This window comes from Phragmites australis, chromosome 16, assembly GCF_958298935.1.
Source record: "Phragmites australis chromosome 16, lpPhrAust1.1, whole genome shotgun sequence".
NCBI lineage: Eukaryota > Viridiplantae > Streptophyta > Magnoliopsida > Poales > Poaceae > Phragmites > Phragmites australis.
In genome coordinates, this window is record NC_084936.1 from 21,547,124 (window position 1) to 21,558,836 (window position 11,713).

At 40.8% G+C, this 11,713-nt stretch overlaps 1 pseudogene; it reads right to left on the reverse strand.

Moving 5' to 3' along the window:
- Positions 1-2,072: 2,072 nt before the first annotated feature.
- LOC133895134 (uncharacterized) lies at positions 2,073-8,482 on the reverse strand (annotated as a pseudogene).
- Between the last annotated feature and the right edge of the window lie 3,231 nt (positions 8,483-11,713).

An 11,713-nucleotide genomic window follows, 5' to 3' on the forward strand; every position in this document is an offset into this window, starting at 1 on the left:
TTTTTAATGTGTTTCCGCATTGTTGGCCGGGATTTATCATTTTACTAATACATTTTTTCTAAGCTCAATGCTTTCATAAGATTCCTTGTCTTCCATGTAGAGGCAACAATAACTTATTACATAACTTTTTATATAATGAAATGACCACACTAAGCAACAACTTTCATAGAAAATCTCTGCTAAGCATCAATGCCATAACTTTTCTAGCTTTTATAGGGAATCCTATGCTCCAACCCTAGCCGTGCCCATACACTAAGTCCATGCACCAACCCCCAACCACAATAAATAACCTCACCCTCAACCATAGATAGATCACTCCTTCCTCGGCTTTCTCAACTACAATATCTTCCTCGGTTCCACCAAGCCCACCTAAGAAATATTGGGGGATTTTCAACCCTCGGGGGGTCAAACCGCCGATGTGCTTCTATAACGACCATTGTAGACTTCACGAGGCCCAGGACATCTCCTACACCTATGGCATACGTTTTTTCATGTGTTACAACTACCAATACGATCCGCCTCGACATGGACCGTATGATTACCCACCGGTATAGCGATATAGATCACTCATGTGTCACTTTACATACGGTTTCATGCATTGTCTTACTAATCTCTCCTCTTATTTCATTTGTCTAGTCTCCTCTTAATATCTGTGATTTCATGGAATGACTGGATATGGAGAAAAATGAGCACCAAAAGTGGTAAGTTGACATGGAGATGCGATGGAGGAGGGAAGCTTACGAACGCCAGAAGTACGAGCAATAACAAGAGGAACTACGGTTGAAGCGTTAAGAGGGGGAGCGCATGAGGAAGGCAGCGGAGGAGCGTGCCGCGGCTGAAGCACGTGAAGCAGAGAGGGAAAGGAAATGAGAGATGGCCCGTCGCGCTAAGGCGGAGGGCCTCGATGCCTTGAGAAAGGGCAAATATCCTAGGTGCATCAGTAGAGAGCATCTATTGTACACCGACCTATTTTTATTCTCTAAGATATGTTAAGTTTAGCAGTGACACGCTATTAGTTAGTATTTGGGTGTATCGTACATACCAACGTTTATTGTCTTCTCTTTATGGCTAGGGTTCGTTCGCGCAGCGACGAAAAACCTATGTCCTATGTAATGTTTATCATGTATGTAACCTTCGTGCGGGGTTATATGATATTTGTGCTTTATAACTACTATTATTCGACAAATTAGATTTTGTATACTCACAAAGGCACTTCATAAAAAAAATTCCACACACTTTTAAACCAACTATAAAGAAATATCGATAAAATAACATCCAACTAAAATTAATGATAAAATGAACCATTTAGATAACTGTATGCACATCATCCCTTTTTCGCCGAATGAATGTGCAATATTTTCAATTTACCGAATACAACATATATATATATATATTACAAAAAACTAATTATACATATATTTTTGTAATTAAATTAAATTGAATATATCGTTCGGGAGGTGAGCGATACAAATATGTTGCCCATTGAACGAATGAGATGAAGGTATCGCCCGTTCAACGCACGAGATCATGTTCTCGCCCGTTGAACGAGTAAGATATTTCTCTCTCCGGTTATTAAATTCGCTGGTAGCTGAGGCCCACAAAGTCTTTCCGTTTAATGGACGACGGTAGGGTAGACCTTATTATTTTTCAAATAGATATGTAATTTTAAAATATTTAATATGTATATATATAAATATAAATTCCCTGTTTTCGCTTTAGCGCCTACGAGGACAGGCACCTCCCCACCTGCTCACAGGGGCGGAGCCCAATGGACCTGAGTGGATGCATACAGATCCAAAATAAAAAACCAGTTATAATCATCCTATATCCACAATATATACACCCCTCGGCCCAAAAACATGCACACACAGAGCCCAGCCGCCAAGCACCAAACATCCAACTAGCAACAGCCCAACAGGCCAGCACAAGCAATCAGTGGGCTTCAACATTTCAGCCTGTGGACAAGCACCAGTATAGCAAGGAGCCCATCTGGGCATTTGCCGATGCGTGTGCCTCTGTGCTCGTTTGCTGAGAGCCTGAGATCGTGACTCGGCGTGTGCCTCTCGTGTTAATCAATCGATCCCCACCGGCAACCAAATCTCTCGCTCGTCCCGCGCGCCGCTCCACAAGTAGCGCCCCTTCTCCGACGCGTGCGAGGCCGCGCGCTCGGCACCAATCGCAGGAGCATGCCCACCGAAGGACGGCTTGCCGCGGGCCTGCGGTCGCCGGCCGCCGTGGTACAACTGCTTGCTGCTCTTCAACAATTTGTGATCTTTCGTGGACTGCAATAAGGCAAGAACTCCTCAAGACATATGCTTGCTTTTGAAATTCTAATTGTGTCTATTTCTTTCAAGCAAATCCCCTTAATTTGCAAGATGAGTTTCAATTATATGATTGGTGGTTTTTTTTTGTCCTAGGGTTTCCAATTAGAATTTTGGAGAATTGAAGTGAAATTGCAAATCAAAGGAAAATTTCAAGGTGAAGGTACTAGTTAGAAGTGCCATCATTTTTCCATTGTGTAATCCTTGTCTTTTTTTATTATGGTTCTTGAACTAGTTCATCTGCACATGGTTTATTTGATATGTTCACGACATGTAATTGAATTGATAGGTAATTTGATAGAACGGTCTTATAGGAGGCACAAGAACTTAGATAGCGCCAACAAGGTAAGGAATTCATATTCATATCCAGATGATATCAATTGAGAAGAAGATATTATAAGAAGTAATATATATTTTCATTGTATCATTCTATAGTTTCTTTGTTGAAAAGTAATTTTTTCTCTCTATATTTTTTAGGCATTGACTTTGAGGTTGAATTATGTATTTTGACAATACCGGAAGTCTTTTGTTCGTGATCTTAGCGTTCTCTCATTCACTACACTAAACTAACCAATATTATTAATTTGTTCCTTTATTTTGGTAAATACTTTTATCGCTACCTTATTTTCATTATACATCGTTATTATTTATATTAAACTATTGATATTAAAAGTTGTCGGTTGCTCTATTAGTTAAATAATATTGTTTAACCATCATACATAGAGCTACCTCTTTATTTTGCTCTGGCTTTGTCCCTACGCACACGCGACGCGACAGTGCACTGTGGCAAATGTCTCCGCCGAGCCAGGCACGTCTGTCGAAACGTGGCCGTACCGGGCCACGACCGCTGCTCGTCGGCACGTCGATCCGACATAACTCGTCATGGGTCCCAGGCTTGCCAGTCCATGCGGTGCCTGAAAGCGGCCTCCGCGCCACCGGCGGTGCAGCGCGCGCACGTACGGCCTTGCTTATGGGCGCTCATCAGTGGAGGCATGGTGCACAGGCGCGCGCGATCCATGTGCCGTGCGTGCACAGGAGCGTCCTTCAGTTTGCCTGCGCGAGATCGATCGGCTAGCTAGCACTTGTGGGCGTGTGTAAAGGATAAGGCGAATCTTGGCATATTTGTCAAGAACTGATAGCTGGTTCGTACGCAATTTCCTTCCTCGGCATGTCGGGCATAGGGCGTCCGCGCTGGCGAGCGATGTACTACTCAGCGATGTGATGGACTGGCAGCCCCGTAGGTAGGGGCCGACCCTATTCAATTCATGCAATGCCTAATTTTTTTACCATGAAAATTGTGTCAAATAGTATTTTTATAATCCTGAAAGGTGTGAGAACAAAGTATTACGTTTGCAAAACTGTTAGAAAATAGTGCTATGTCATCAATTTTTTGCCTAACTTTTTAATACGTTCGACCGTAGGGGCACTGTGGCTGCAGAAGGGAGAGGACAGGTGGCAGCTGTTCCCATTCCAGGAGGAGTTATGGCTAGCGATGGACATGGGGCTGACTCCTGCTGCAAGACTGCAAAGCTCAAAAGATTAAGGGTATTTTGTTACAATCGAAATTATAAAAAATAACTTATAGATTGTAATTTGTAAGAAGTTCGATTATATATTTTGTAGAAATTGGTAGAATTTAGATTGTTAAATTGTTATAATTAAAAGCTAAATTGTTATCATCTAAATTGTGACGATAACCAATTTATTTTAATTTAAAATTTATAAATCACAATTACCATCTCTAGCTAAAATAAAATAAGAGGAACAAATAACGTAACAGAGTGTAACCAACTGACTGGATCGATCGATGCATGCATGTGTAGCTAGCTAGCTAGCTATAGGTAGGAATGATTGAACGGTGCAGATGGAAAAGAGATCGAAGAAAGAAGGTTGGATTTTCCCAATGTTGATACTAAATGTTAGATCATTTCTAATTATTTTCTTTTTATTTTATTTTATTTTTTATTCTTTTCTTGTTTTTTTCCTTTATTTTTTCTCATCTCTAACAGTTTACATTCGAAGGAATTCGCGAAATAAAAGGAGAGAGAGTCCAATGATGAAGGGAATGACTTTGAAAATCCTTTCGTGAAGAGAATTATGAAGATAAATCATTGGAGCGCTAAATGGAATAAGAATCCATTCATAAAGGGAACAAGACTCACGAAGAAAAACAGTTGGAGATGGTCTTAGCAAATACAAGGGCTACACCCAAAGTTGGATGGGAGATGACCATCCATCTCTGTAGGGATAGAGCCATCCGCTAGCTTGTTTGTTTGTCTGGATGGGATACTCAGTATTTTTGTTTGTTTGAATAGACGAACGTGGCTATGATATCCAACATTTCTGTTTGTTTGGATGAATAAGTGATTGTGATCATCCAAATAAATAGAGTGGTGAGGATACCTTCTCTTGCCATTGATTATATGATAACTGCTCTGACAAGGTATGTATTTGTATGATAACTGTTTTTATAAATTTTTGTAACACGTGTGCTTGTGTGGTAACCGCTCTTACAATACTCTTACAATACGTGTGCTTATGTGATAACTATTCTTACAACACGTATACTTGTGTGGTAACTGCTCTTACAATACATGTGCTTATGTTGTAGATGTTCTTTCTACGCTTATGCTTGTGTAGTGACTGCTCTAAAAAATTCTTACAATACGTGTGCTAAAATTTATGATGGTAATATGTTGGACAACATGCTTCCTTTCCTGAGATCTTGTGATACTATAAAAAAAATGTATAATCCATCTAATGTTGTTTTCCTCTAACGAATTTGTCATGTTTCGCACTTCTATTGGTAGGGGAAGTTCAGAAGTACTGGGCATGGGATCTCCTAAACGTTCGTCCATGTGATTTCAAGCCTCAAACTCGAACGAAAACTTGCATGATTATACTTTATCATGCAAAGTTTTTGTGATCATAGTCACATCCTGAATTTTCATGCGAAGAGATACATACAACCACAATAAATAGTAATTCAAATTTCAGCCAGAACGTATAGCCAACACAGTTCACATGATAGTAGTTTTACATAGCAAATTACATAGTAAAAATATCTAGTATCATGATAAAGCAGTTTACATCAGGTCTCAGCATTGGTCCATACCAAAAGCATGCATAAATAATCAACAATAGTTCAATGTCTTTGGTTGAAAACTAAAGACAACTAACCATATAACAACCAATCTACCATCACCTTGGAAAGTGCTGAGCCACATACCTTGCAACCCACACCAACTTGTCAGAGATATCTAGTCCATAGAATGCCCAAGCAATACTAGTGAGCAAATGGGCATAATAGTGAGCAAGATGGGCACCATCAAAACCAGAAAGACTTTTAATTCCCTGCCAAAGATCTTTTGGTGGTTTGCTTTGATCATCTTCAGCTACCTTCTCTATAGCAGTGGCAAGCCTATCAAAGCCACATATAAGTGTTGCTTGCAGCCCTGTGTCTTCTTCAATTGGGGCTGCTTTGTCTCTCTTCGTTGTCTTGGGGGCTATGGAGGACTCACCAATATTCTGAGATTGTGCAGTCTCTTCAAAAGTATCAGCAACATCATCTCCATTCTTAGCTTCATCATCTTCAATCTCAGTCCCTTCTGTAACTAGAGGGTTGCTCGATCCTTTTGCATACTTCCCCATGGACAAAGCATTGCCAAAGATTATGGCCATCTCTCAATAGTGATCAATAGGCTTATTTAGATACTCAGCATCAGCTTTGTGTGCCTAGCAAGAAAAAAGGAATAGGTTAGACACCATATATGCAGCAAGCCTACCCAGGTTCCACATGGCCACGTGGAACAACAATACCTCCACATGGCCTATGTACTGAGTATGGTCAAGTACAATGACATAGTTGTCTTCATCCTATCGAGCACCACTAAGCTTCTTGAGATTGTTTATCTTTGCCCACTTTGTCTTCCATGTTCTGATATGATTGGCAATCTAATCCCCAGTGAGTTTGATCTTGAAGTGCTCATTCAGATCCTTAGCACATGCATTCAGGTGAACTTTCTTGAACCCACTTGAGGTCTTAGTGCCACTAGCCACCAAGTTGCACAAGTGGGACAACATGTAGTTAGACATGGTAGATGTCCATGTTACATGGCCATTCCCATGCGCTTTAGCCCCCAAACTGCTCAATAATTTGTGCAAGGTTGAAGTCCTATCATAAGAAAAAAAAAAGTTCAACAAGCATCATGAGAATAAAAGATATGGTTCAACAAGTATCGTGACAATAAGAAATATAATTCCGCAAGCTTTATGACAATAAGAGATATAATCCAGCAAAAATTATAAATAATAAGTTCTTGACATCATTACAAATACATAAGTGCATAACACATGAGTTCTTGACACCATTACAAACACATAAGCGCACACATTAATGGCCATACTAATTTAAACAATCTTCCCACATCTGATCAGCAATTGTTATCTAAATTCAGCCATGACCCTATGTTCACTTGCTTGCCCAGTCCAAGATGTATTGGGGATTAGATTAGATGGCCAATTGGTCTCCGGTATAATACACTCATCGATCCCATCCTCCATAACCCAATATCAACTTGAGTTGGGAATGGAAAGAATGGAATGACATCATCAAGTATCCTGAATCGTCTCTTAAGTGACCCAAATGCACGCTCTATGATCACATGAAGAGCTGAGTGCCTAAGGTTAAACAATTCCTTCTCATCAGGTACGGGATTGTCGCCCCACTCATTCAATTGGTACCTTGCTCCATGGAAAGGTGGCAAGAACCCTAATTTTGCTCCATATCCAATATCAATTAGGTAGAATTTTCCTAACATATGAGGCACAAGTGGGTAAAAATCCTTTAAAAAATTGGTATGGATGAATCAAGCTACATAAGTAATTTATTACCTTATAGGATGCGTAGGCCATTATCATACGCTAAAGCATTAGCTAACACTACAACATCATGGGATGTCCCCTCCCAACCAGCCAACACATATGTGAATTTAAGATCAAAGTCTACAGCTGCCATCACATTTTGAGTGCAAAAGGACTTTCTACCATGAAATGAAGGCTCCATGTCCTTAGAAACAGAAGCCCTTATATGTATGCCATCAATAAGTCCAATACAATCCTATTTTCACAGTAGTAACATACCAAAAGATTAAAAACTATAGAATGCTGATCCTAAAATGATTAAGGACTAATTACTCAATATCATACCTTAAAGTATGGATCCTACCTTAGGTTCCCTGCTATTTTGGTGGGGATCTCCAATGAAGTTGGCCTAATATAATCATTCTGTAGCTCACCTATGGCGTGGAGGACCAGTTTGAAGTATCAGCTAACTATTTCAGTGGACCTATCATAGTTAGTGGAAACTAGCCTATTTCTAAGATTGTGTCCAATTGTGTTCAGAAACATGATGAATTGCTGCTCTACACACACATACATAATATCTTGAAGCAAGCCTCAATCCTCAAAAGTTGACACAACCAAAAGAAATATGCTTTTTTAGCCTTAGCATGTTAATACAAGCTGTATCATTCTTCTAAATTTTGTTGTTAGTACTCTATTATAATCCTATCTCTTTCTTCCCATGGGCTATATGTAATTATCTCTCTTTTCCTTTTTCTAGAATAAATACACAATGCAACCAAAGACATAGCAGCATATGCAGCAGCCGCCAATATCAACAGCTTAATTTTTCTCCTCCTGTCCATCTATAAAGCACAAAAATATTTTACCATAATCGCAAGTGTACCACATAATTAATATCTTATCAATAAACACAAGCATACAAAATTCACATAATGTTTAGCATGATATAATACGCATATTCAGCAAAATCATCGTGCATCTATATTAACCATAGTTACTAAACCCAATAAGTTCAAATATGGGTGATGGGAGCATCAAAAGGTTTATGTCTATGCCAGCATTTCCTTCCACAATCCACATACTAGCTAGACCACTACTCATTCATGTTTGACATCATTCATGTGGAACTAGAAGATCTGGTTCAAATGAACAAAATGAGCAGATTGAGCATTTAGATCCGAAAAAATTGTTTTACCATGATTTTGAAGCGGCACCGCCTTCTTCTCTTGCTGGAGCCACGCCACCTGCTTCTCTTGTTGGATCCGCGCCACCTTCTTCTCTTGCCGGAGCCACATTGCCTTCTTCTCTCGACAGAGCCGCACAACCTTCTTCTCTCGTCATAGACACACCGCCTTCTTCTCTCGCTGGAGCCGCCCACCTTTTCTTCCCGTGTCGCCTACCATTCCTTCCCACGCCGCTCACCCTTTCCTCCGCCGGTCGTGCCGCTAGCCAAGCGCCGAAGCTAGAGCCGCACCGCTAGGCGTCCCTGTCGCGCGCCCCTGGATCAATCTCACAGTAGCAACGCCTCCGCTATCAGGAGAAATGATATCGGATTAGGAAGGGATGAGCAAAAAAGATTTGTTCATGGGGGTGAGACGCGCACGGGTGGCGAGACCATTTGACTCTTTTGGCCAATTTTCTCCATCTAAAATCTAGAGAGAATATTCTGTAAAGTTGGATAACCATAGCTATGCTATTCAGGCAAACAAACAAATGGATAAGCACCTAGCCATGGATGGCCATCTCTAATCCATCTTTATCTAGGGAATCAAACACTACCTAAACTACAGTACACTACTCCCAGTGTTGATTTTCTTGACTCGCAGAGCACACCGTACCTCGGCGCGCACTTGGATCGCATAGGCATGGACCTGGTTCACTTCATAACTTCAACATCTACTTATTTAATTACGAGAGTGGCCATGGTGCGAGGACCGTGACCTTGTATGTATCCTGGCCCTACGGATCTAGGAGACGAGCCTATAGATTATTGAGATGGAACCAGTCACATCAAATACATGCGAGTGTGATTCCCAGTGTTGAGAGGTCTAGCAAAATGAACGGCCACATACGCTCCTAGTCCTAGCTAGGCACAGTGCACAAGTACACCCACACATTTGTAGCTATAGGCAATCTATGGGCCCTATGGCTACCTTCCTCTTCTCACCCTCCGACCTTTACAGCTTAAGCGACAAGGGGAGAGCGACAAGGGGAGGGGATAGAGGTGTCCAAATGAGCCGTTCGGCACGGCACAGCTTGGATCCAGTTAGACATGACTTGTTTAGGTACGATCTATTTAGGCTCGTTATCCAAGCGGGTCATACCGTATCGGTCCGCATATTGAATCTTATGCTCAAGTACGGCTCACTTATGGTCAGATCGTGCCATGCTGACCCACAGTACAGTAGGTACGATGAATTTTTTTGGCCTGTTAGTTCATTACCATGTCAAAAATCAAAAAAATAGGTGCCATCTGGAATCGAACACAAGACCTTGTGCTCGAAGTAAAGTGCACTGCTACTACACCACAATTCATATGTGATGTTACATCTAAATGAATTATATATATTCTTAAAAAATAAAAAATAAGCCATGTCGTACCGGTATGACGTCTACACCTCCAGCCCAAATACGACCCGCCTAGTCATGCCGTGCCGGCCCGGCCTGTTCCCCACCGGGCCGTGCTTCGGCCGAGTAAAAAATGACATGCATCGCGCCGACCTATTTGGTCCGATCCAGTTGAACACCTTTAAATGCGAGCATACAGATTCTTTTCCCCTCCCCTCCCCTCCCCCTCCCCCTCCTCCTTATTGTGTGCTGTAGCACTTCTATTTTTCGTATTAAAAAAATAAAAAGAATATGTATCCTCTTGGTTTAGTCGTTTCCAATACCTTGGCAACAGCACCAACGCGTGCAAAAGCAGTTCTAGTTACACAGCACTCACAGACAGGGCCCAAAGCTCAAAAGCAATTGCAAAGGTTTCAAGAGTATAGTGTTTCAGTTACAGCAATTGCCCTGCCTTCTTCATATGCATGGCTGCATGCATGCACCACCTTTCCCTTGAGTCCTGGCCTCAGCCTATAAGCTGTAACACCTTGACAGTCCAAAAGTAATGGATCATAATCGTCAGTGTTCAGCATCTTGAACGCGTTACTGATAATTAGTTATAAGTGACGGATAAAGACTTGTCACCAATAAAATCTCATTGGTGACGAAACTTGATTTGTCACTTATTAAGATCATACGTGATGGATCACATATCATTACTGGCCACGGGTCACTTCTATTTTTTCAGCACTATTTTCAGTCTTTGCGTCAAGCGGGAATCGAACCCACCACCGCCCCTCGCGCACATGTGTTACCACCTTAGCTATTGCGTGTTGTGATGGATATCGAATATTTAATCCTTTTACCTTCTTTGCCGAAGGTCATGACCCGTCACTTACGAAGGTTATAGGTAACGAGTCGTAATCTTGACCCATCACTAATGACTAATTTTTCTTACATATAAAATTTGTACTAATATTTACATATAAAATTTGATAGGTGACTGGTATAATTTATCTATAAAATTGTATTAATATTTTATGAATATCTGAATATCTCATGCAAATGATCGCAATTTGATAGGTGCTCCGAAGTGTCTACGGTAAAAAGGGCATAACTTTTACATACGAACTCCGATTTTAAATTTTTTGAACTACGGATATCAACAGAAAAAGCTACATCCGTTTCTCCTTGACCTTATCGGGTTCGGCGAATTTTTCGAGGCCAAAAACAGCTTGAAAGATTGAGTTATCATCTTTAGAAGTTTCTGCACCGTTTTCAGAACGAGCGTTTATGTCCATATCCGCTACCCCTTACATCAAACTTAAGCAGAAATTATATATATTTCCTATTCTAATACTGTTGAGTGATAAAAAATAAAAAAATAAAAAATAAAAAATATAAGTATCGAATCATATTACAATCCATCATTATTATCATAAGTGACCGATCATATTATTACCTAATATAAATGACACAGCATATTACTAACCGCTACTAATTTCCCACGATGGTTTCGACCCAAGGAGGCCCTGCATGCAAAAGCAAGGAAAGGAAAAGGTCAAAGCCAAGGCAGCTTTAACAATCTGCAAGTATGGGCATTTAAGGCTTGCCTGAATATTTCCAAGGGCAACCCACCTCATGTTTCCTTGCTCTTTAATTTTCTTCGCTGGGGGCATGGACGCATTCATGCATGTCCATGGCACTGGCAGTCGTCTGGTAGACCAGTGCCACCACTGTCTCACACCAGGGCGGCAACAGCATATCTAATCTGTGGTTTACTATCGCTTTGTATATGTGGTCGTAGTAGTTACAGTTGTGCACATCTTCTTTTGCCTCGATTTGGAAGAGAATTTCCAGTTGGAAGATTTTCGGTCGAAAAAAATCTCCTTGGCAAAATTACTTGGTTTGAGCTCAATTTCTGACAACTCGCATGATACATACAATGAAACCGGAAATGAATTTGTGACCTTTGTTCG